This window comes from Saimiri boliviensis, chromosome 8, assembly GCF_048565385.1.
Source record: "Saimiri boliviensis isolate mSaiBol1 chromosome 8, mSaiBol1.pri, whole genome shotgun sequence".
Lineage (NCBI taxonomy): Eukaryota > Metazoa > Chordata > Mammalia > Primates > Cebidae > Saimiri > Saimiri boliviensis.
In genome coordinates this window covers 29,620,998-29,645,593 of record NC_133456.1, presented here as the reverse complement: position 1 = coordinate 29,645,593, position 24,596 = coordinate 29,620,998, and the positions used below count along the sequence as shown (strand labels likewise).

Sequence of the window (24,596 nt, the reverse complement as noted above, 5' to 3'; positions counted from 1 at the left end):
ACAAATTATGACCTAACTATACGCTGCCTATAAGAAACTCATCTCACCTATAAAGACACATATAACTGAAAGTAAAGGGATTGAAAAAGATATTCCATGCAAATAAAAACCAAAGCAAGCTTAAGTAGCTATACTCATATTAGATAAAACAAACTTTGTCAAAGACCTGAAAAAGAGACAAAGATCATTGTATAATATTGGGATTAATTCAGCAGATGATATAACAATTCTAAGCACACATGCACCCAACACCAGAACACCCAGATATATAAAGCAAATACAGATATGAAGGGAAAAATAGATTCCAATACAATAATATAATGGATCGTCAGAGAATATTCTGAACAACTATGCAATAAAAAACTGGAAAACTGGCATGTTAATTAGTACAACCGCTATGGAGAACAGTTTGGAGGCTCATCAAAAAGCTAAAATTAGAGCTACTATACAATCCCCCCTTCTCACCATGTGATATGCTGGCTCCTTTTCACCTTCTGCCATGGTTGTAAGCTTCCTGAGGCCCTCATGCTTCATGTATAATCTGCAGAACCATGAGCCAAATAAACCTCTTTTCTTTTTAAGTTACCAAGGCTCAGTTATTTATTTTTATAGCAATGCAAATGGACTACTACATGAGGTGTGTTTCTTCTATGCCTAATTTGTTGAGAGTGTTTTGTTGTTATTTTCATTTTTGAGACAAGGCTTCACTTCCATTGCCCAGGCTGGATGGCTGTGGCATGACCTTGCAACCTCTGCCTCCCAGACTAAAGTGATTTTTCTCTCTCAATCTCCTGAGTAGCTGGGACTACAGATGCATACCACTGTACCTGGCTAATTTTTGTGTTTTTCGTAGAGACAAGATTTCACTATGTTGCCCAGGCAGGTCTGTGACACCATCTCCACCACCAATTTTATTGTTCTCATCAGTAAAGTTTACAACACTCCAAAAAGCAGGGCAAGGAAACAGTGGTGGAATAAGGTGAAACAGGGGCTATGTTCCTATGGGATGGAAAAGCCAAAGGAATACCACTCTGAATAAAGAGCAAAAGAAGGGAGGGATCATGAGGTCAGGAGTTCGAGACCTACCTGACCAACATGGTGAAACCCCATCTCTACCAAAAATACAAAAATTAGCCGAGTGTGGTGGCATGTCCCTATAATCCCAGCTACTTGGAAGGCTAAGGCAGGAGAATCACTTGAACCCAAGAGGTGGAGGTTGCAGTGAGCTGAGATTGCGCCACTGCACTCCAGCCTTGGTGACAGATCGAGACTTTGTCTCAAATAAAAAAAGGGAGAGAGAAGAGTGCCCTGGACTGAGAGAAGGAAATGCAAAGGCTCCAATACAGGGTATGCTGGGCACATCCAAAGGCCAGCAAGGAAACCAGTGTGTGTGAAGCCAAGTAAGATGGTAGGGATAAGATCAGAGATGAAGCCAGGACCCACATGATGCTGGTTTTAATGGGCCATGAATTTTACTGAATTTCACTCTGAGACGGTAACGCATTACAGACATGGTTTTGAGTAGAGAAATGACTGAATCCAAGTTTAGTTTGAAATGTGTCATTGCAGTTGCTTTGGGAAGACCAGCCTGTAGGACAGCAAGGTGGATGCAGGAAAACCAGATAGGAGTCTTCTAGAGAAAGATGATGCCAGCTTGGATAGGGCTGGAAGTGGTGCAGGTAGGAAAAAGAGGTTGAGTCTGGATGTATTTTGAAAGTCAAACCATCAGGACTTGTAGATGGGTTGGAGATCGTGTGTAAGGAAAGGAAAGGAAAGACATCAGAGATGTCTCAGGAAAGAACTTCCTAACCCAATTAAACAAGCATTTCCAGTGAAAGCATTTAGTCCTTCCACTGGACTGTCTGAATGGTCTTTTCCCACCAGCTTATCTGCCAAATAGGTTTCCACGGGGCTTTCTGTTCTTAGCAGTCAGGGGCCCAGGTGATCTCTACACAGCAAATGTTCTTGAACCATAAGGCAAGCAGATTATGGTTCTGTACGTTACGGATTTTCAGACTTTATGGTTGAAAAGTAAATTTCCTATACCAAAGATACTTTTTAACTGCTGGCGGCCCGATGTACCTTTTTTTCCCCCACACACATGCAGTTTAATACTGGTCCAAAGGGTTTTTAAAAAAGAAAAGCAAGGGGAGCTGCTTTAGGGGAAACAGTGGCCATATGATGTGGAATTTGGGGACTGGAGATGCTGGAATATGAAAAGAAGGATGGCCCTTGAGGATGCTAGGAAGAGAGGGTATACCAGAAGAAGGTACAAGGAAGTAAATGATTGAAGTGTAAACAAACATCCTAACATTTTAAACCCTCCCAAATGTTTCTCTTTCAAAAGTTACCTTAGAGAGAACCTTCTAGTCCCCTGTTAATTATACCATGGACACAGAGGTGCTGCTATTTTTCTGCGTTTACTTGGAACTCTTCTTTGGGATCTGTCCAAAAGGATTGAATGTGACTTACTCCAAAATCTGTGCTTCCAAAGGTCAGATCCCTGAGATGCTCTGCTATCAAGAATCCCAGATTCTCCTGGTTGGCAGGAACTTTAAAGCTTCTATCCATAGTGTTTGAGCTCCCACATCAGTCCTTCAGCATCTTCCCAGGCAGCTTTGATTCATTGTGGACTGAAATCTTCCTACCATTCCTTCTATCCACTGGTCATAATAGAGTATGAGGTTGTATTTTCCAAACTTAAATATCACTGGTCCTATTAGTTCTTTTATATCTTTCTTTTAAGTTGCTCATTTTTCTCACATAATAAAATGTACCTTAAATGGAAACCACATCACTTTGTAAGTGGAAAACTATGTCAATTGGAACTTAACTGCATGAGGAATAATAACAGATTAAAGAGAAACTGATGATAAGAAATTCTACTTAGAGGCTGTTGCCTAGCAAAGGTTCTGAACAAGACGCATTCTCTTTGTTAAAACAGGAGATTGGCAAGCGTTAGAGGAGTGCAAAGACAAATACCACAAAAATGATACTCCTTCCTTGACATAATCCATAGGAACAAGAGAAGTGAAAAGGGCATATCTTTTTTTCATCTTGTGTTCCACTGTTATTTAACGTTATTGTCTGTGTGCCACCCAAGACTATCTCTACTGGCAGATGCACACACTGGGACACGCTGGTAAAGTGACCCAAGCACCAGTACTGTAAGTCAAGCTGATCAGATTCAGGTCTTGGCTCTGCCAACTCCTAACTGCCCAACCCTAAATACTGGAAGCATCCATTTCTTCATCTTTAAAATGGAAGCAATAATAGATCTTCAGAGTAACACTTTCTTAAACATAGTGCCCAAATTTAGACATTATGTCCAGGTGTAACCTGACCATTGAGGAGTATTAATTCAGCCTAAGATTGCAGCCTCATGCAGGTTTTGAACTGAACTCATTCAACCTATGGGTGTTCACAAGGCTGTGCTTGTAGCCAACTAAAATAAATCTAAGATATTTTGATAAACACCACTATTGAGCCACATCCCCCATTACAAACTTAAACTGCTGGGTGTTTCCACCTGAGGGGGAACTTCACATTGATTCTTATTAACTAGATTTTTCCCCTTCACTAGTGCTTTAACATTTGCTCAGCTCCTTCTACCACCCTGCATTTGAGGAAAGGAAGCCAAATGAGCAGAAATGGGCCATGATGAGGATGTGTTAGACTTGCTGGATGAGAGTCTGTGTTCTTTTGAATAAAGGAAATGGAAACTTTGTTGAATATCCATTCTGTACTGGGCCCTTTCCTTGGCTATTTCATTTACTACTCCAAGGACCCCTTGAGGCAGATGTTATTGCCATTTTGCGGAGAAGAAATCTGAATTTTTATATGAAGTTATTAAACATGATAAATGCCCCAATAAGCTTTTTGCTTAATAGTATTTTGCAAACATTTTATCATGTTACTTCATGTTTTCCTTTTTTTCTTTATAAATAAATACATACTCCCTCCTTATTCTAAAAAGGATTTGAAGCACTTCTCTCTTGATGTTTATCATTTTAAGGATTGTATAATATCCCATTAAGTCACCCTAATTTATTCAACCAGTTTCCTACTGTTGACAGTTTGGCTTTGTTTGCTTTTTCTGGTATTAAAAATTATTTTTTTGTGATAAATGATCCTGCTAAAAACATCTCCGCACGAATATTATTTTGTTCTGGACATTTCCCCAAGCGTGGAATACTGCATTAAAGGGGACAATATTTTTGGTGGCTCTTTGTAGAGACTAGCAAATAGCCTACTCAAAGGAGTATGCTTTATCTGAAGGTAAAAAGCCAAAAACAAACACAAAAAAATGTGGTTTTCTACAAAAGAAATTAATTTTCCACTTATTCATAAAATATTCCAGTGCTGTGATGGGTGGCAGGCACCGTGCCAGGAGTTGGGGACAAGGATAAGCAAGGCCAGGTCCGGGCCTCCGGGGAGCGCGATGTGGAGTCGGGATAGAATAGTCCAAGTGCAACAGGCACCTGGCTGCAGCTAGGGAGGACCGCGCGCCGTTCCGCGCAGGAGTGTGGAAGGAGGGAGCTGTTTGCCAGCACCGAGGTCTTGCGGCGTAGGCAACGCTTGACCTGAGTCTTGCAGAATGAGTAAGAGTTTGGGCATGCGATTCGTATTTATTTTACTGTGAATCTCTGGCCTTATATCAGAAAAAATTGTGCCACCCTGGGCACAGAGAACGTTGGTGGCGTCGAAGGCCCCCTAAGCCTCTTTCCATCGCCTGGGAATAGGGGTGGGGGAAGAGGACCTCCCGACAGCAGGTGCAGGATTTGGGAGCCTAGAACCCCTGGCGCGGCACGGGAGAGGGCAGGAGAGGACCTAAGCGCCGGGCTCGCCGTCTGCCGGGGACCCGAGCCGGCGTGTGGCCCTCGGGGAACGGAAGATGCGCCCTCACCGACCCTGAGGCGGCGTCAGCTCAGCTCTCTGCTGGCTGAGAAGACGGTGAGGGAACCGGGACTAACTGGGGTGAGGGTTGGAGGGCAGCCCGCGAGTGGGCTCCGAGGGCAGCTGGGCTCGGCAGTCCGGGACCGCGAGGGGGCAAGCGGGCGGGGAGCGGGAGAGGGGCGGAGCTCCGGGGCTGGGGCCGGGGCCGCCGCGGCCGCCCAGAGGGTCTGCGGGGGCCGCTGCGGCCGGACCCGAAGGCGGGCGCCGCGAGCTCAGGGAGCCACGCGCGCCTCTCCAAGACCGTGACCTCGGCATAGGGAGAGGGTCCGCGCGCCATCCTGAGCTCAGACCTGAGCCCATATCCTCGTGGGGACCCACGGCCGAGGGGCCGGAGCTGCCCCCGTGCGAGGGAGCCCCGGCCGCTACGCAGGTAGGACCGGCGACCGGAGGAGGGCGGGCGGAAAGCGCCCCGGGTCGGGGAGGGGCCGTGGCACAGGGTGGGCCGTGGCACAGGCCGTGGCCGAGACTGGGGCACAGGGCTTGGGGCCTAACGAGGGGCGCACGCCGGAGCAGCTCCGGCCTGGCAGCACTGGATGTGGACGTGGGGGGAGTAGGGACCAGATTACAGAATCAGCAGGATCAAGGCTTTCCCAGGCTCAGGACTGGACTGTTTAGTGTCCCCCCAGAAGGGGCAGCGGATCGCCCACGCGAATGAACGGGAGCCCGCACTAAAACGCCTGCTGTCGGTAGTTTCTTTCACCTCCGCCTTCTTTCTGCCTGTGATGTGGTCAGAAAGGACCCGCTTTCCACGTGTTAATAACGGGACAGGTAGCTTTACAGACTGTAGGCATAATGGAAGGGAGAGCCACCGGGTCAGCTCTGGCCTCTGGGACCCTCAGTGCGCCCGCAGGATTCCTGGGTCAAGCGGCCAATTACCTTGGGGACTTTGCTTCAGTGGCACCAAATTAGACTGTCAGTTCCCGGGACCTGATCACCAGGCTCCATATATATTTCAAGCATACCAGGCTGATGGAGTTTTCTTCTTATTATTTTAACATTATAGCTTTGGATAGATAACATGCATATGTTTCTTTTTTAAGTCAAATAATACACATGTCTATCTTCTAGAGGCAATGCCTGCACTAGCGTTTGTGTCTATTGCTATCTCCTTTCTTTACCCATAGCCTTTCCCACTCTGCATGTTCTGTCACCGTCTTTTAATTCTTTATCCAGAAAATGATGTCACCACCGCTGCCCACATCCCTTAATCTCCAGTGTTCTTTCTTGCAACACCTCTTTTGTCCTTGTTTTTCACAACGTGGGCCTCAGGGTAGGGAGCCTGCAAACAAGAAAACATTTCATTTACTTGGTTCAACTATCCTTGAGATTTGAGGAAAAGGCACATTGGAGAAGAGTCCATGACAAGTTCTTTACACATCTGTTTTTCTCCTTAAACTGGATTTTCCACGTGCAGTTTAGGTAGTCTGTTATTGAGAGGGAATTATGCAGGCTGCTTCCTGAAATGCTCTAGATTTCCGGAACTTAACACCGCAGTAGTTCCCATTCCTTAAAACAGAAGTTCATCAGTCACACCTCGCTGTTGCCTTTCCCACTTCCATCCACTCCAGGATCCCCTAAATGGCATGCCTAGGATTTTTCCTCCGGAGGAACCTGGGAGAGCGGATGTTTTATACCTGCCTCCCAGGTGCCTCATGAAGAGGCTGAGGGACAAAGCTTTGTGGTGGACAAGGGGGAGGGGAAGATGTTTGAGAAGTTGGAGGGGAAGTAGGAAAGAAGAAGCAGGCCAAGATCCTTGAGTGGAGAAGAATCCTTGAGCACAGAGCCCTGTCGTTTAGGAACACCTCCCATATAAGAGAGAGACCACACATGCAGGTTACCTCCTGCCAACAATCAGCACAGTCAGCTTTGTTCCAAGACTTCTTCTGTGCTCGGCCAAAATATATTAAGTGAGTGAAAAGAAATCAGCAAATCAACTAGTTTTTGTCTTTATGATAAAACAGAGTGGTTGAAATTAAATTAATTAAAAATGTTCTATTTTACTGAATTCACAGGTTCTTTAAGAGCTGTGTCCATTGTTTAAAATCACCTAATAGGTACTCCAGTCTCCACATTTTCCTTTATTTTGTTTATCTTTTCATATTGCATAACCCTGAACTGGATCCCAACCACGTCAGAAAGTTCAAACTGGTTATAAGCTGCCGCTCCTAAGACATTTTGGTGGGAGAGAGTCGGGAGGAAAGGATGAGAATATAATGACTGATCCCTGTGATAGGGCAGGGGAATAATGAAGAGGAAGAAGCTGACTACAAGGTGGTCCTCAGGATAGGGATCCCACTAACGAGAAGTTTGAGACTGGTGAGGAGTCACATATAATTCTTAAGAGAATTGGTTAATTAGTAAGAGGTTTTTTTTAAAAAAATCATTCATCATTCATTATTCAAAATGTTTGTAGAGTGCCTGGCTATGTGCCTGTCACTGGGAACTAAATGGTATATAAAACCAGGTGAGGTCCCTGCTCTCCTGGAGCTTATAGATGCTTTGGGGTGGCAGCTGTTAGGAAATTAACTAAATATTGACTATATGTTATTACAAACTAAAATAAACTCTTATACAGGAAAGACACAAAGTTCTTGTGTATACAGACTGAACTGTGAGACCAGAGAAGGCTTTCTCAAGGAAATCTCCCTTGAGCCAATATTCAGAGATGCAGACGAAGGTTGAGGGTATATTTGTTTTTGACCTAGGAACAGAATGTATCCATTAAGAATGGTGTTTGGCTGCTAGTCATTAAGAAGGCTGACTGACATGTGACATTTGCCGTACTACATAAGCACACGTGCCAATTTGGCATTTTTGGCACTTTGGGAAAGAATGCTTTGTTATCACAGTATCAATTGCATTGTCTTGATTTGGTCATGGTTTGTCATTGCTGTATTCTTGTTTTATAATTAAATGTTTTGATTAACTATTGTTTTCAGTTTATTTTATTGTGTACAATAAAACGTGTGCATTGCAGTTCAAAGGTGAATCATCCATATTACCATTAACAAGGTAAATATATATATAACCCTGATACCAAATATGGCTTATACACTGATTGTTCAATGTTATCACTGAATAGATTCTTTAGCAGTGAAAACAGGTGTGGCAGGTGGGCTGTAATATCTTCCCTCCATCCCTAGCCTCTGCTCTAGTTGGGAGGATGCCAGAATTTTTTAGTTTTTCGAAACCTGCATGTACCTTTTCAAAGATTCATATACAGCTTTTTAGTAAAGAAAAAAATCATCAATTGCACTGATGCTGTAAATATAAATTTCACAAGGTAATTCGTGGCGTACTTTAAGGAAGCAACATATTTAACAATCAAGCAAATATTTTTATTCATTCAACAGTGTTTACAGTAAACCTTCTACGTGCCCAGAACTGTGCTATATACTATAATTAAAATTGATTACTGGGACAGAGTCCCAACATTTAAGGAGTTCATAGAAGTCTAAGAGAGGGAGTCATATTCATCCATGTCCAGGTAGTATTGTGTTCATTACAATGGAAGCATAATCAGGGTATAGTGATGTATAAGAGAAAGGAGTGGTCAATTCTACCAAGGGAGAAAGGGTCAGGGGAAGGTTCTTGGAGGAGGTAACACTTGAGTTGAATCTTGAAAGACGAGGCATTACACCAGTTAGACAAAAGAAAAAGTTATATATGTTGCTTGGTTAGAGCACCCCATGAACTACCTTGTGAAATTTATATTTACAGCATCAGTGCAATAGGTGGTTTTTTCTTTACTAAAAAGCTGCATGGGAGAGAGATTCATGTGCAAAAATGAGCAACCAGCAAAAACTAAACCAGATTGAAACATCGTGTCAGGTTCTAGGATCTGCAAGTGGTTCAAGGATCTGAAAATTAAGGAACCAAGAGGTAGGCAGGCTAGCAAGGTGGCTTAAGTATGCACAATGGGGTCACAGAACCAAGGTTTGAGTCATGGTTCTGCCACTTTCTAGCTGTGAGATCTCAGTTAAGTAATTTAGCCTCAGTAATTAATGGTAATGAGGTCAATACCTCCCTCATGGGATTGCTGCAAAGATTCAGATAAGATATGCACAGATTATATACTCAGAAATTGTTGGCTATTCTTTTCATTATTTATTCTAGGGCAAAGGAAGCTGCTAGAGGGTTTTACATGGAGGATTAACTTCGAGAGCATTTTTGTTTAGAGTGCACTCATTCTGGCTGCATGTGGATGCTGGGTTGAAGGGGGGTCATTTGGAACACAGTAACCACTTAAAGACATTATACCCATTCAGATAATGATAATGATGGCCTGAACCATGGCAGTCATGACAGTAGCCATGGAGAAAATGAGCTAAATGCTTAAGATATCGCCAAAGTAGACTCCACCACAGAACTCAGTTACTCATTAGAGGTAGGCAGTGAGGGAGAGGATTTGGAGAGGTGAAGCTGGGATTCTGGTCTGTTATCATTTGGCTCTGTCATTCAAGTGATCTTGGGATAGAAAAAAAAAGAAGGGGGTATCAACCAGGACTGGCCATCAGGATTCTGGGAAGTGCTTTTATACAGAGAACTTCATGATTGGTACCAAAAAAAATGCTGTCTCTGATTCAGAAGAGCCCTTGACCATTTCTGTGTCTGAACATAAAATAGGAACAATTAATCCACACCAAATATAATATTCATCTTCTCCCTCTCTCTCACTCTCTCTCTTTCTCTTTCACTCTCTCTATTTCTGGGAGGCTTTCAGTTCAAAGTGGGTGGACATTAGACTTCACCTATTTGTCATTGCCTTAAAGTGGCACGTGTAACCCTCATTCATGCCTGGTAGTGTTGGTTCAACTCTTGCCTGACACTAGCCTGATTGACTTTATTCCCCTTTTTTCTCATGTCTTCCCATATACAATAAGCACTAATTGAGGTGCCTGCATGGACTTTATTAAAGCCCATGAGAATTAGAGGATTTAGGTAGTTCCTATTTCATAATGCAGTGCAGCCTTGGTAACCACATTATTCATTCATAAGGCAGGAAACAATTCGGACATGTGTGATAGTGATTGTTGAAAAGTTGCCAAGAGCTTTATTACTGTTTCCACCAAAGGTGGATACTAGGAAGTGCTGATTAAGGGTGTGCTTTTGGATTCAGTTGCTCAAACAACTGTCATTACTCAAAGCCACAGAAATGAACAGACATTGTAATTAGGCAGAGCCAAATGAGTGAGATGGTCAAATATAAAATGAGGAAAGCAAGATTAGCCTCTGCCATGAACAGTCTAGTTTTGTTAAAAGTGGGCTTTCTGTCTCTGACCTTCAGCATGACATTAGTCTGGCTGAGCCTCACTTTTTAGCGGTGGACATGCCTTTGAGACCTGTGATGCTAAGGTAATGTCTCCTTCACAGGGCGGTTGTGAAGTTTAAATTAGTTATATATGGAAGGTGCTAAACACAATGTATGGCCTACGGTGGGTGCTTAACTAGCTCATATCCTTTGACTCAGTCCCCAGCATCTTTCCTCATGTTGAAAAAGCAGGAAGTGTGCAGATTTCTTAGGTTAAGTAACCTGGATTAATTTGTTTTAATGTGTTTTTAATCTACAATTGATTTTTTTCCCCCTGGAAACCAGGTGGAAACCTGTTTTCCTCCACCCTCTGTGAATGCTTATCAGTGATGATGGGGGCAAAGGTATTATGATACCTGCAGAGAGGAAACTAATTTTAGCCATTCTCTCTTCAACAAGTCTGTCACACACATGCAAGTAAAATTACTAACAAATAGAAAAATGGAGTAATTGGACTTCTTTCTCCCATATTTTCTGTTGGTAGAGTTCCTAATAAGCATATTTTTTGTTTACTGTTGTTTTTCATGTAGGTAGAAAGAAGCAGACTCAAAGAAATTGTAACTGTACCCCTCAGTAATTGTTTGTCTTTAGGAACAAAGTTTTGCTTTTCTCCTCTTAACAGAAGTTGATGGTTGAAAGAATTATTGTATCTTTTATATAGTCTAAGTACTCTATAATTTGACATAAGCTTTTAGTTTAGTTTTGTTCACCATTTGAGCCCCAACTGTATGCCAGATGTTGAATTGGCACTGTCTACTCAGGGACACCAGCCGTGGTGCCCAGATCTCCAGTCTGGTAGTTCCTGTGGGAGACAGTGGGTAGGAAGAGAAGTGGGGAGGAGGGTACAAGCTGATATGAAACAGCCAGGGTGGGGTCTGGGGGAACACTCAGGCTGAGGATCTCTACCATAGCTTCAGGCTTCCAATCCATCCAATCATGAGCTTCTTTGGGTCAGGATCTGGGTCTACTCATCCCTATGCCCAAAGCCCCTTTCCATTAGAGCCCTTATGTGCTAAAGTACTTGTCAATTAAGAGATTCAGGGAAAGATAGTGAAGAGGCTAGGTGGCCTTCTCTTTTCACTCTCTTAAAAATGAAAATTGTTTAAGTAAATTTTATACTCCATGCAATTATCAACCAATTTCCATTCACCCTCATCTTTGGAGAGGTAGTACACTACAAAGGTAGTAGCCTGGGGCCTGGAGTTAGACTACTTGAGCTTGTACCCCAGTTTGACAGATTACTAGTTCTGTGACCTTGGGCAGATTGTTCAACCTCTCTGCAAACTACAGATAAGGAAAATGAAGCACAGAGAAGTTGAACAACCTGCCCAAGGTCCTTATCTGTAAACACTACCTACCTCTGTGGTTGTTAAAAGACTTATATGAGCTAATGTACATTGTTTAAGCTCATCAAGCGTAGACAGCATGTCTTATTCAACATTGAAACTCCAGAAACCATCATAGTGCCTGGTACACTGGAGGAGCTGAATGAATGAATGAATGAATGAGTGATTTAAGGATGAACAAATCTCAATAGGTAGACTGGTATAACAGTCTTCTAATGTTAATTCATTTGATTCCCAGAACCTGTCAGAGATAATTTTACAAATTAGGAAACCAGGATACTGAAAGGTTGGCTTGCCAAAGAAAGCACAACTGTAAATAAAACACCTGGTTAATGTTGTTGGTTCTACTTACTCCTGGTTCTCTGCTCTTCGCAAGATCGCTGCCCCTCCGCTTTATACAGATTTCATGGAACTCAAAGGATGTCTACCAGCAAAAATAAACACACATAGCTTATTTAGCTATCTGAAGAAATGAGCTTCTTACTGCAAAGCTTCTTACTTACCTACACTCAGTCATGTTAAAACTTAAAGTTACAACTAGAAGTTTGGAAAGTTTTAAAGGGAAGCAATGGATATTTTATAAGAATGGGGAAGTTCTTTCTAAGTATGAAAGTAGCAGAGAATCATGAAGGAAAATATTGATAGATTTCATTATATAACCATTTAAAATACTTGTTTTCATTGTTGTCATTATTGTCATTTATGAAACAGAGTCTCGTTCTGTTGCCCAGGCTGGAGTGCAATGGCGCAATCTTGGCTCACTGCAACCTCAGCCACCCACGTTCAAGTGATTCTCCTGCCTCAGCCTCCAAAGTAGCTGGGATTATAGGCATGTGCCACCATGCCTGGCTAATGTTTGCATTTTTAGTAGAGATGGGGTTTCACTATGTTGCCCAGGCTGGTCTTGAACTCCTGACCACAGATGATCCACCCGCCACAACCTCCCAAAATGCTGGGATTACAGGCATGAGCCACTGCACCCAGCCAACATTTAAAATACTTGTATATAAAAAGTTATAATTAAATTAAAATGAAAATAAACTCAAAACAAGTTTCGGCAAATATGCCAAAAGGTTCAAATTTGTAAATATAAAGAGCTCATAGAATTTAATAGGAAGAACATTAAGAATTGGTTTCAAAAAAGTAGCCAAAGGATGTAACGATTTTCAAATGAAATGAAGACAATCACATGGGTGGTGAAACATACCAATATTATTTCTTGAATAATTTTTACAATGATATACCAGTTTTCTTATCAGCAATATTAAGATGTTGAAGGTAATGCCAGTGGAGTGGGGCACAGTGGAAACTGTCCTAACAAATTACCAAGAAAACAATTGCCTTAAAACTATTCACAGCCTTTGACCATTTCATTTTGTGGACTGTATCATTAAGAAATTATCAGAAATATGGTTAAAGACTTATGCTCAATGATGTTCTTCACAGTGATTATTTGAAACTGAAACACAAGAAAAAGTCTATGAGTCTTTTCTTTTTGGTAATACATACATACATATGTATATATGTATGATTTTTGTGTATGATATGAGTTCAGATCCAAAACATGGATAACCAATTGCCTCAATACTGTTATGGAATAGTCTGACCTTTCTCCCACCAATACACAGTACCATCTGTCAATTATCAAGTTCCCATGTATGCATGAGTGTTTCTGAGCTCTCTGTTCTGAACTGTTTGTCTTCTCTGCCATTATCAAACGTATCTCAATTATTCCAGCAGAATATTAAGCTTTGGTAGCAGGTAGGGTGAGCCTCCCTTCTGTGTTCTTTCTCTTCTGAAGTATTGAGTGTTCTCAGCTCTTTGCTTGTCCACATAACTTGTGAGAATCAACTAGCCAAGTTGTGTATTTGCAACACACACACACACACACACACACACACCTGTTGAGATTTTTATTAGAACTGCAGTGAATTTGGACAGAGCTGACATTCCAACAATGTTGAGTCTTCCTGTCTATATGAACACAGGAGAGGCAGTCATGGATTGCTTTGCAGTGGGGATATGTTCTGAAAAATGCATTGTTAGTCATCCTTGTTTTCTTCCATATTGTAAAGAAAAGGCCTTTAATTTTTCCCCATTCAGTGTGATGTTAGCTGTGACTTTGTCATATATGGTCTTTATTGTTTTAGAGGTATGTTCCTTCTATGCCCAGTTTGATGAGGGTTTTTATTTATTTATTTATTTATTTATTTATTTATTTATTTTTATGTGTGTGTATACTTTTCTTTTTTTTTTTTTTTATTGCATTTTAGGTTTTGGGGTACATGTGATGAACATGCAAGATTGTTGCATAGGTACACACATGGCAGTGTGGTTTGCTGCCTTCCGTCCCCTCACCTGGTTTTTTTTTTTTTTTTTTTTTTTTTTTTTAACATAAAGGAATGTTGAATTTTATCAATTGCTTTTAAAATATCTATTAAAATAATATGGTTTTTGTTCTTCGTTCTGTTAATGTGATGTATCATGGTTATTGATTTGAATATGTGGAACCATCCTTGCATCCCTGGGATGAATCCTTCTTGATCAGGGTGAGTGATTTTTTTAATGTGTTGTTGAATTCATTGTGCTAGTATTTTGTTGATAATTTTCACATCTGTGTCCATCAGGGATAGTGGCCTGTAAGTTTTCTTTTTTTTGTTGTGTCCTCATTTGGTTTTGGTATCAGGATAATGCTGGCCTTGAAACTCACTAGTTTGTAAGTGTTCTCTCATCTTTAATTTTTTTTTGAAGTATTTGAGTAGAGTTGGTATTAATTCTTCTTTAAATGTTTGATGGAATTCAGCAGTGAAGCTATCAGGTCCTGGGCTTTTCTCAGATAGGAAAAGCTTTCTATTATGATTTCTATTTCATTACTCAATATTGGTTTATTGAGGTTTTAGATTTCCTCATGTTTCAACCTTGGTAGGCTGTGTGTGTCCAAGATTTATCCATTTCTTCTAGGTTTTCCAGTTTATTAGCATAATAGTCATAATGATTCTTTCTCGATTTTTATGTTTTCTTTTTTTGCTTCTGACAGTCTTTGGTTGGGTCTTCTCTTTTTTTCTTATTTACTGTAGCCAAACGTTTGTCCATTTTGTTTATCTTTTTAAAAAACCAACTTTTCATTTTGTTGACATTTTTTTAGTCTCAATTTCATTTATGTCTGCTCTGATTTTATCATTTATTTCCATTAATTTAGGGTTTGATTTGTTTTTGCTTTTTTAGTTCCCTGAGATGCATATTAGCAAATATTAATAGATCTAAAGGAAGAGATAGACTGCAATACAATAGTAGAAGGGGACTTTAACACTTCACGCTTGTAATGGATGGATCAGACAGAAAATCAACATGGAAACATCAGAGTTAAACTACACAGCACATCTAATAGGCCTAATTTATAGAACACTTCACCCAACTGCTGTAGAATACACATTATTTTCAACAGCACATGAAACATTCTCCAGATAGACCATATCTTAGACCACAAAACAAATCTGAATAAAATTTAAAAAATAGAAATTATTTCAGGTATCTTTTCTGACTACTATGAAATGAAACTAGAAATCAATAACAAGAGGAACTTCTGAAACTTCACAAACACATGGAAATTAAACACTATGTTTCTAAACAACCAATGAGTCAATGAAGAAATTAAGAAGGACATTTTAAAATTTCTTGAAATGAATGAAAATGGATATACAACATATTAAAATCTATGGGATACAGCAAAAGCAGTACTAAGAAGGAGGTCCATAGCAGTAAATAGGCCTATATCAAAAAAGTAGAAAAACTTTACTGGTTCATTTTACTTTTGAGAAAATTACTTTTTGTTATTCTTGTAAGTAGCTACTGCTTATAATAAACTTCCTTCCTAAGGATAAACTTCTTTCCTGAGAAGGAAGTAAATAAACTTCCTTCCTGAAAAGGAAGTTCATAGCATTAACTCTAATGTTTCCCTGTTGATTTTCTGTCTGCATGATTGGTCCATTACTGAGAATGGGGTGTGAAAGGCCCCTACTATTAGTGTATTGCAGTCTACCTCTCCCTTTAGGTCTAATAATAATAAAATGTGTTGTTATAATAACAAAAGTAATACTAAGAAGGGAGTTCAGAGCAATAAATGCTTATCTCAAGAAAGTGGAAAAACTTTAATAGTTAATTTTATTTTTGAAAAACTTTTTATTATAAGTAGTATCTACTTATAAAGTATATATTTCAGTTTACAATTAGTAATAGAAATACAAATGATTCTTTCACACTTTACATCAACCAACTTTGTTAAATTCTCTCTTTGCTTTTTCTTTAGACAAGTTTCACCATGCTGCTCAGGCTGGGCTCAAGTAATTCTCCCACCTTAGCCTCTCAAGCAGCTCAGAGTACAGTCACCACACCCAGCCTAAATTTTCTTATTAATTCTTATTCTTTGTATGTAGGTGCTAAGATTATCAAGTTGTCTGTAACTAATTAATTTTTTTTCTAAACTTTACATACTTGATATATTTTTGTTATGTTACTAAGCTGGTTGAAACCTCTGGAAAATGATAAAAAGAAGTAGTGATGGGACATCCTTTCTTGCTCTTGATTTTTAAAGGGGAGATTTTTAAGATTTTTGTCAGTAAATGTGGTATTGGACTTAGATTATTTTTTACAATCACTGTTTATTATATTAATGATATTCCCTTCAACTCTCAGCTTGCTAAGTTCTTCCCATTAAAAGATGTTGAATTTTATCAATTTTATCTTTCTCCCCATGGGATCAGACATCTGGGACTACTGAGTTGGCCTCTGGAGGTCTGGAATGAGTGGAAAGCATGTTTGGCTTCTTTCCCTTCAACCCTGAATGGCTAGGTATTTTGAAACATACCTTTCTCATATTGCTTAGAAAGAGTGAACTTGAAGTTAGCCTTGGAGAAAAAGGAAAGAGTGCATGCCTTAGATGTAAATTATTTAGGCTAACATAGTGGAGGAAAAAGATTTTTTGTGTAGTTCACTCTGAGTCACTAGTGTTTGACATCGGGCTTGGGGTCTCGACTAATATTCTCAGTATATACATTTTCATCTGAAACCTTAAGGGCAGGATTTCTTAGTCCCCAGCTGAAGACCACCTCCTAAAGCAGTAATTCTCAAACTCAAGTGTGTATCAGACTCACACATTGTTGGGCTCCATCCCAGAATTTATGTGACACAACAGGTCTGAAAATTTGCATTTCTAAGTTTCCAGTTGGTGCTGATACTGCTGGTCTTGGAGTCTACACTATGAAGAACACTGCCTTAATGCAGTCTCCCCGAAACATCCTCACACCAAAAAAACCCAGGACCAGATGGATTTACAACTGAATTCTGCCAGAGATACAAAGAGGAGCTGACACCATTTCTTCTGAAACTATTCCAAACAGTTGAAAAAGAGGGATGCATTAGTCCCTTTTCATGCTGCTGATAAAGACATACCCAGGACTGGGTAATTTACAAAAGAAAGAGGTTTAATTGGATTTACAGTTCCAGGTGTCTGGGGAAGCCTCACAATTATGGTGGAAGGCAAGGAGGAGCAAGTCACATCTTATGTGGATGGCATCAGGCAAAGAGAGCTTGTACAGGAAAATTCTGCCTTGTAAAGCCATCAGATCTCATGATACTTATTCACTATCATGAGAACAGCACAGGAAAGACCTGCCTTCATGATTCAATTATCTCCCACTGGTCCCTCCCACAACATGTGGGAATTATGGGAGTACAATTCAAGATGAGATTTTGGTGGAGACACATAGCCAAACCATATCAAGGGACTTCTCCCTAACTGATTTTATGAGGCCAGCATCATCCTGAAACCAAAACCTGGCAGAGATACAATAAAAAAAGAAAACTGCAGGCCAATATCCCTGATGGACATCAATAAAAAAAATCCTCTATAAAATACTGGCAAACCGATTCCAACAGCACATCAAAAAGCTTGTCCACCACGATCAAGCTGGCTTCATCCCCAGGATGCAAGGCTAGTTCAACATATACAAATAAATCAGTGGAATTCATCACAGAAACAGAGCTGACAACAAAAACCATGATTATCTCAATTGACATGGAAAAGGAAAATTTAATATCCCTTCGTGTTAAAAACTCTCAATAAACTAGGCATTGATACCACAAAATAATAAGAGCTATTTATGACAAACCCACTGCCAATATCATACTGAATGGGCAAGAGTTGGAAACATTCCCCTTGAAAACTGGCACAAGACAAGGATGCCCTCTCTCACCACTCTTATTTAACACAGTAATGGAAGTTCTGGCCAGGGAAATCAGGCAAGAGAAAGAAAGATAAGTCATCCAAATAGGAAAAAAGGAAATCAAACTGTCTCTGTTTGCAGATGACCTGATTCTATATCTAGAAAACCCCACTGTCTCATCCCAAAACTTCTTAAGCTGATAAACAACTTCAGCAAAGTCTCAGGATACAAAATCGATGTGTAAAAATCACAAGCATTCCTATACACCAGCAATGGACAAGAAGAGAGCCAAATCATGAATGAACTCCCATTCACAATTGCTACAAACAAAATAAAATACCTAGGAATACAGCTAACAAGGGAAGTAAAGGACCTCTTCAAGGATAACTACAAGCCACTACTCAAGAAAGTCAGAGAGGACACAAACAAATGTAAAAGCATTCCATGCTCATGAAAAGGAAGAATCAATATTATGAAAATGGCCTTACTGCCAGAGTAATTTGTAGATTCAATGCTATTCCCATTAACTACCATTGACATTCTTCACAGAATTAGAAAAAACTACTTTAAAATTTATATGGAGCCAAAAAAGAGCCACTATAGCTAAGACAGTCCTATGCAAAAAGAACAAAGCTGGAGGCATCATGATACTCAACTTCAAACTATACTACAAGGCTACAGTAACCAAAACAGCAAGATGTTGGTACAAAAACAGACACTTAGACCAATAGAAGAGAACAGAGAACTCAGAAAAAAGATTGCACATCTATGACCATCTGATCACACATCTATGACCATCTGATCTTCAACAAATGTGACAAAAATAAGCAATGGGGAAAGGATTTTCTGTTTAATAAATGGTGCTGGGAGAATGGGCTAGCCGTATACAGAAAGTTGAAACTGGATGCCTTCCTTATGACTTATACGAAAATTACCTCAAGATAGATTAAAGACTTAAATTTAAAACCTAAAACTATCAAAACCCTAGGAGAAAATATAGGCAATACCATTCAAGACATAGGCATGGGCAAAGATTTGATGACAGAAATGTCAAAAGCAATTGCAACAAAAGCAAAAATTGATAAGTAGGATCTAATTAAACTAAAGAGCTTTTGCACAGTGAAAGAAACTATCATCAGAGTGAACAGACAACCTACAGAATGAGAGAAAATATTTGCAATCTATCCATCTGACAAAGATTTAACATCCAGAATCTACAAGAAACTGAAACAAATTTACAAGAAAAAAACAACCTCATTAAAAAGTGGGCAAAGGGGCTGGGCACAGTGGCTCACATCTATGATCCCAGCATGTTGGGAGTCCAAGGCAGGTGGATTACTTGAGGCCAGGAGTTCAACACCAGCCTGGCTAACATGACAAAACCTTGTCTCTACTAAAAATACAAAAACTAGCTGGGCTTGGCGGCACACCTCTGTAGTTCCAGCTGCTTAGGAGGCTGAGACACACGAACTGCTTGAGCCTGAGAGGGGGAGGTTGCAGTGAGCCTACATTATGCCACTGTACTCCAGCCTGGGTGACAGAGTGAGACCTTGTCCCTTGACATCAAAAACAAAAATGGGCAAAGGACATAAACAGATATTTCTCAAAAGAAGACATTTATGCAGCCAATAAACATGAAAAAAGTTTAATATTACTGATCACTAGAGCAATGGGAATCAAAACCACAATGAGATATCAGCTCATGTCAGTCAGAATGGTGATTATTAAAAAGTCAAGAAACAACAGATGCTGCTGAGGCATAGGTGCAAACCACTACAGCGCACATTTACCTATGTAACGAACCTGTATGTCCTGCATCTGTATCCTGGAACTTAATAAAATTAAACGAAATGTTTTAAAAATAATCTAGAATTCTATCTCTAGGAGGAGTTTTGGTTCCACATTTTCTACAATTTTTAAGCAAGTTACTTCATTGTTCTGGGATTCATTCACTCTTGTGAGACTCACGGTAAAATTACCTAAGTTCCGGAAAGAAAGGTACAACATAAGTTCAAGATAGTTCTTAGAATTGCAGATTCTTCTATTAGGACATGCAGATCTCATGTCCACACATACCTAGGGCCAGATGCCCTCTTGGTCTCCCTCAAAGATGATCGGTTAAGCCTCTTTTGAATGTTTTTACACCATCACATGAATTTTCATTATTGCATAGTCCTCATTGTTGGAATAAGAACATTCTTCTCATGCTCTTGGAAATCTAGTGCTTTGTTGTACAGTTCTCATGGTTAGAAAATTATTCCTTACGTCACACTAAAATCTGTCTCCCTTTAAGTTGTGCTTGCCAGCCCTATTGTCTATGCCCACCCAGGAAAAAACTAAGACCTCTTTCAGCGTCCTGCAGACCCCAATCATGTCCCGACTAGATTTTCTCCAGGCAAACTCTCAGAGTTAGTTCGTATAACTGTTTTCTCTTTATGGCTTCATTACCAAGCTTTCATTGTCCAGTTTGGACAAAGGCCAGTTTGTCTCACTCTAAGACCGAAATAAACATACTTGGCACCATACCCCATATGAATTCTGGGCCAAGGCTTGAGTATAATATGACTCTTGGTTCTCCTAGTCCTTGTTAATAACTCACTTTAGTAGTTACCTGGACCCTGTGGCTCATATGTTGCCTATGTATAATCCAGACTCTTCCATAAGTTTGCTAACTATTTGGGTACAATTACTAAGCCAGTGTCAAAAAACCTAGCTGAATTACTGAAATCAACACCTGTTTCAGTGACCAAGGCAGAAAAGTCAAGGATGATCTGAGATTACTTGCTCACTGTGGCTCCTGACTATTCCAGCTGTGCTTGCTGAGAGGGACAGCCCTCCACCTGAGAATAGCTTTCTCATTTCTTCCACATGGTGGTTGTTGCTTCTAACCAGGATCTGCCCCTGTTCTGGGCCGATATCAGTGTCTTGTCTGCTCATGTTTAGCTCCTCAACACTTGACCCTGTGTCGTGTGTCTTCCTGAAAACTCCAAGGTGACTGCTAAAAATGCCTGCATTTTTTGTTGTCGATGTGGCTATCTCTTTCTCTTTGTCCTGCTGATTCCTGTGCCAGATCCTGTCATTGGCTCTTTTAGATTTGTTGATTCTACTATATGGCCCTGATTTCTTTTTTTCTACCTACGGTATCTGTTTTAAGATTTTTTAATGGAGCATATCTATTTTTCTTGTTAAAGACTAATTTTTGCTGTCTTCTAAAGGATAAACAAAAAGCATTCTTCAGATAGTCTTTTAAATATGCCACAGTGGCTTTATAGTATCTCAAGGGGGGACAGTATAGACAAATAATTGCAGGGCTGAAAAGGATCCAGTCCTACTAATCCGCAGTCCAGAACTGTTGAACTAACTCTATGCAGACTATCACTTCTACGACTCAGACAGGGTAATGAAAGGATGACATTATTGTTCTCTCTTAGTTCAAAAGGCATAAACCTCAGTGAGCAGGTGGGATGGATACAGGAGTGGGCAGATTGAGATCATTTAATGCCACATGTTGAACACATCTAAGTCCCAACTGATCCAACAGGGAAAGGTGTACTACTATTCAGGTAAACTCAGTTGTCATTCATTTTGTACATAAACTGTATAGGTACACTTTGCATCCTAGACTCTAATGGCTAGAATTTAGCCAAATAAAATGTCTTCTGGCTGCTAAGGAGTCCTTGGAATGAAAGTGACTAAGAAAAGACCATGTCCCCTAACTGGACACGTGGCAACAGGGTAGTAAGGCAAATTCCTTGTTTGAAAAGCATCCATAGCACAATATTTTTTCATTCACTGGACTAAGGGTCACACGAAAGCCCATGATAAATGACTTGCTTTTCTTCAGTCATTTATTAACTGCAGAAGTGTGGAATGCATCACTGAGAGACTAATACATGCCACACATTCAAAGGACATACAGCAGAGTTTTCTAGACTGCTAAGGAAGCAGGAGGAAGAAAGAAGGAGGTAGGTCTATCCTTGCTTTTTCTGCCGTCTCAAACATAACTGCCCATAGCACCTTGAATAACAGATGGAGAAAGTCTTTGCCTATGCACTTGAGAAAGCTGGGCCATACGGTGATCACAGCCCTCTGCCTCCATGGGTGAATTAAGAGCACAGCTGGACAGCTGGGCTATGAATGATGCAAACAATCTGCTGATTTATTTTAAACCATCATGCTGGTGTGTGCACAACCAAATAAATGGTGGTCCCCTTTTAAGTAAAGCCCCTTGAAAAGCTTTCTGCTTATCCCATTATGCTTCCACATTACTTAAGAGATTCTTAGGGAGTTGAGTGAAGGAATGCACAAAAAAGAAGATGACAGTCATCTATATCCACAACTCAGAATTAGCTACTGTAAATATTTTGGCATATTTGCTTCCAACATTTTTCTTTATTTAAGAAATCTCTCTCTTTCTATTCTTTCTCATTACAGTGAAGCATGGATTATTACAGAGATCTCAAACAATGCAGAAAAGAACACAAAATTAAAGGTTTTTTTAAAGCACCTAAATGTCCATCATTAATATTTGGTGAACATTATTCAGGATATTTTTCTATATATCCCATTTTTTGGAATATCATCAGTTTTGTCGAAGTTTCCACTTTGGAAAAAGGATTTGGTTTTTCAAAATAGTTCAGAATTGCCAGGAGCCATTTAAGTCCAGGAAATAAGATAATGATTAAGCCGTGTAACAAGATTTTGGTGCCAAGTCAGGTATAATTAGTTTTCTTGAACAGCTCAGAAATTGCCACGAGGGGCACCCATATCAGAAGCGACCAACAATACCTGCCTTCAGAGAGGCTATATGTGAAGGACAGGTGCATGCGGTTGCAGAAATGTTGGAGACCAGGACCACTGGAACTGGGCCAAGGCTATGTCCCTCGAGGGCTGTGGACCTCAGTTAGGCCCTTACCCTCACAGAGACTGTGTTTGCTCATCTTTAATGGGGTGTTCATAAAGTCCACTTTTCACAAGCTGTTATGAGAATCAAATTAGGTCAGGGACATGAAAGCTCTTTTGCAAATGATTAAGCCCTATACAAATGTTAGGCATTATTGCTTAAGAATATTTTTCAAATTAATCTTGTTTCTCGATGGGTACAGCTCCTATAGACAGTCAGTTCACAGACAGCCACATCATCAAATCCTAACAAGGTGGAGCTGTTCTTCCCCCTTGTACTCTCCTGGGCTGCAGATTTGTCCCTTCAGGGCTACCTTGTCCTTTATGTGATGTCCATTTCACTTGACTTTTCTGATACTTGAGCATGGGCAAGGGAAATCATAGAAGGCTGTCAGGACACAGTTTGAATGACTACCCCCATTATTTCTAGCTTCCTGCAACCTGTGTGGCAAGGGGCTTCAGTTTGTGGTGTCTGTGGAATTTTAGAGGGATCTGGTCAGTTTCCTTAGTTATCTGGAAGTTCTTTTGACATTCAACTTGTCAGCTCATCTTTCACCAAACAGAGGAATCTGAGATCTGAAAAGTTTCTCAGAAGTTCTCATGCTGCATAGAAAGAGAAGAAGGACTAAAAACTGTAGTTATCTGTACAAACAAGAGTAATAACCATACCATTCTTATAGTGTTTGAAAGGACTGAATTTCAGGTGTTTAGCATAGCCTGGCACATAAAAAAAATGCTCATTAAACGTTAGCAGTTATTTCTGGTGTCATTATTAATACAAGGACTAGAACTTCGAGGCTCTATAAGTTAGAAAGATATTAGCATATATGCCACCAGTGACTTTTGACACATGAAAGAGTGCCTCATCAACAATGAGATACTGTTACTAATGCATAATTTACAAATATAATTTTGTCATCTAGAATGTCTACTTTTTGATTTGTATACATTCATTCAACATGTATTTATTGAGTGCTTACTGTATGCCAAGCATTGTGCTGTGCATTGAAGATACAATGGTGAGCTACACAGATCTCATCCACATGGAGCTGACCATCTAACAAAAGTGACAAACAGTAAACAAATAATTACAGGAATGTGTATTTGACTGAGTGCAGGGAAGGGAAAGGGAAAATACAATTTTTTTTGTTTGTTTGTTTTTTGAGACAGGATCTGGCTCTGTCGCCTAGGCAGGAATGCAGCAGCATGATCTCGGCTCACTGCAACCTATGCCTCCCAGGCTCAAGCCATCTTCCCATTCCTGAGTAACTGGGACTACAGGCACATACCTCTATGCCTAGTTAATTTTTTTGTATTTTTTTTGTAGAGACAGGGTCTCGAAGGCTGGTTCAATCTCTGTAGCTCACACCTGTAATCCCAGCACTTTGGGAGGCCGAAGTGGGCAGATTGCAATATACTTGTATAATTATGTAAGATTGCAATCTGCCCACCTTGGCCTCCCAAAGTGCTGCAATCTGCCCACCTCGGCCTCCCCGAAGTGCTGGGATTACAGGTGTGAGCTACCACACCTGGCTGGGAAAATACAATTCTGTGAGGTCATGTAGCAGATGATACCCAATTTTGTGTGATGGATGGCAAAGGGGCAAGGAAGATTCAGGAAGGTTCCCTAAAGTAATTGTCATGTGAGTTGAAATCCAAAAAATGAGTAAGACTAATGTAGCAACAAGTGAGAAGAAGCAGATTCCTGAGAAAAGGAACATGTGCAAAGGCCTTGAGGCTGGATTTTGACATTCAACTTATCAATTCATCTTTCACTGAACAGAAAAATCTGAGATCTGGAAGGTTTCTCAGAAGTTTTTATGCTGCATAAAAAGCAAAGGACTAAAAACTGTAGTGATC

At 40.3% G+C, this 24,596-nt stretch overlaps 1 protein-coding gene across 3 annotated transcripts in view; it reads left to right on the top strand.

Annotated features, from left to right (window-relative positions):
* Window positions 1-4,454: 4,454 nt before the first annotated feature.
* CASR (calcium sensing receptor) overlaps window positions 4,455-24,596 on the top strand; it is a 71,177-nt gene continuing 51,035 nt past the window's right edge. Inside the window, exon 1 of one of the 3 annotated variants that reach the window (XM_003941648.4) lies at window positions 4,455-4,601. The gene's annotated coding sequence lies outside the window, so the exon portion shown is untranslated. The other 2 variants (XM_010352412.3, XM_010352411.3) reach the window with 2 other exon arrangements.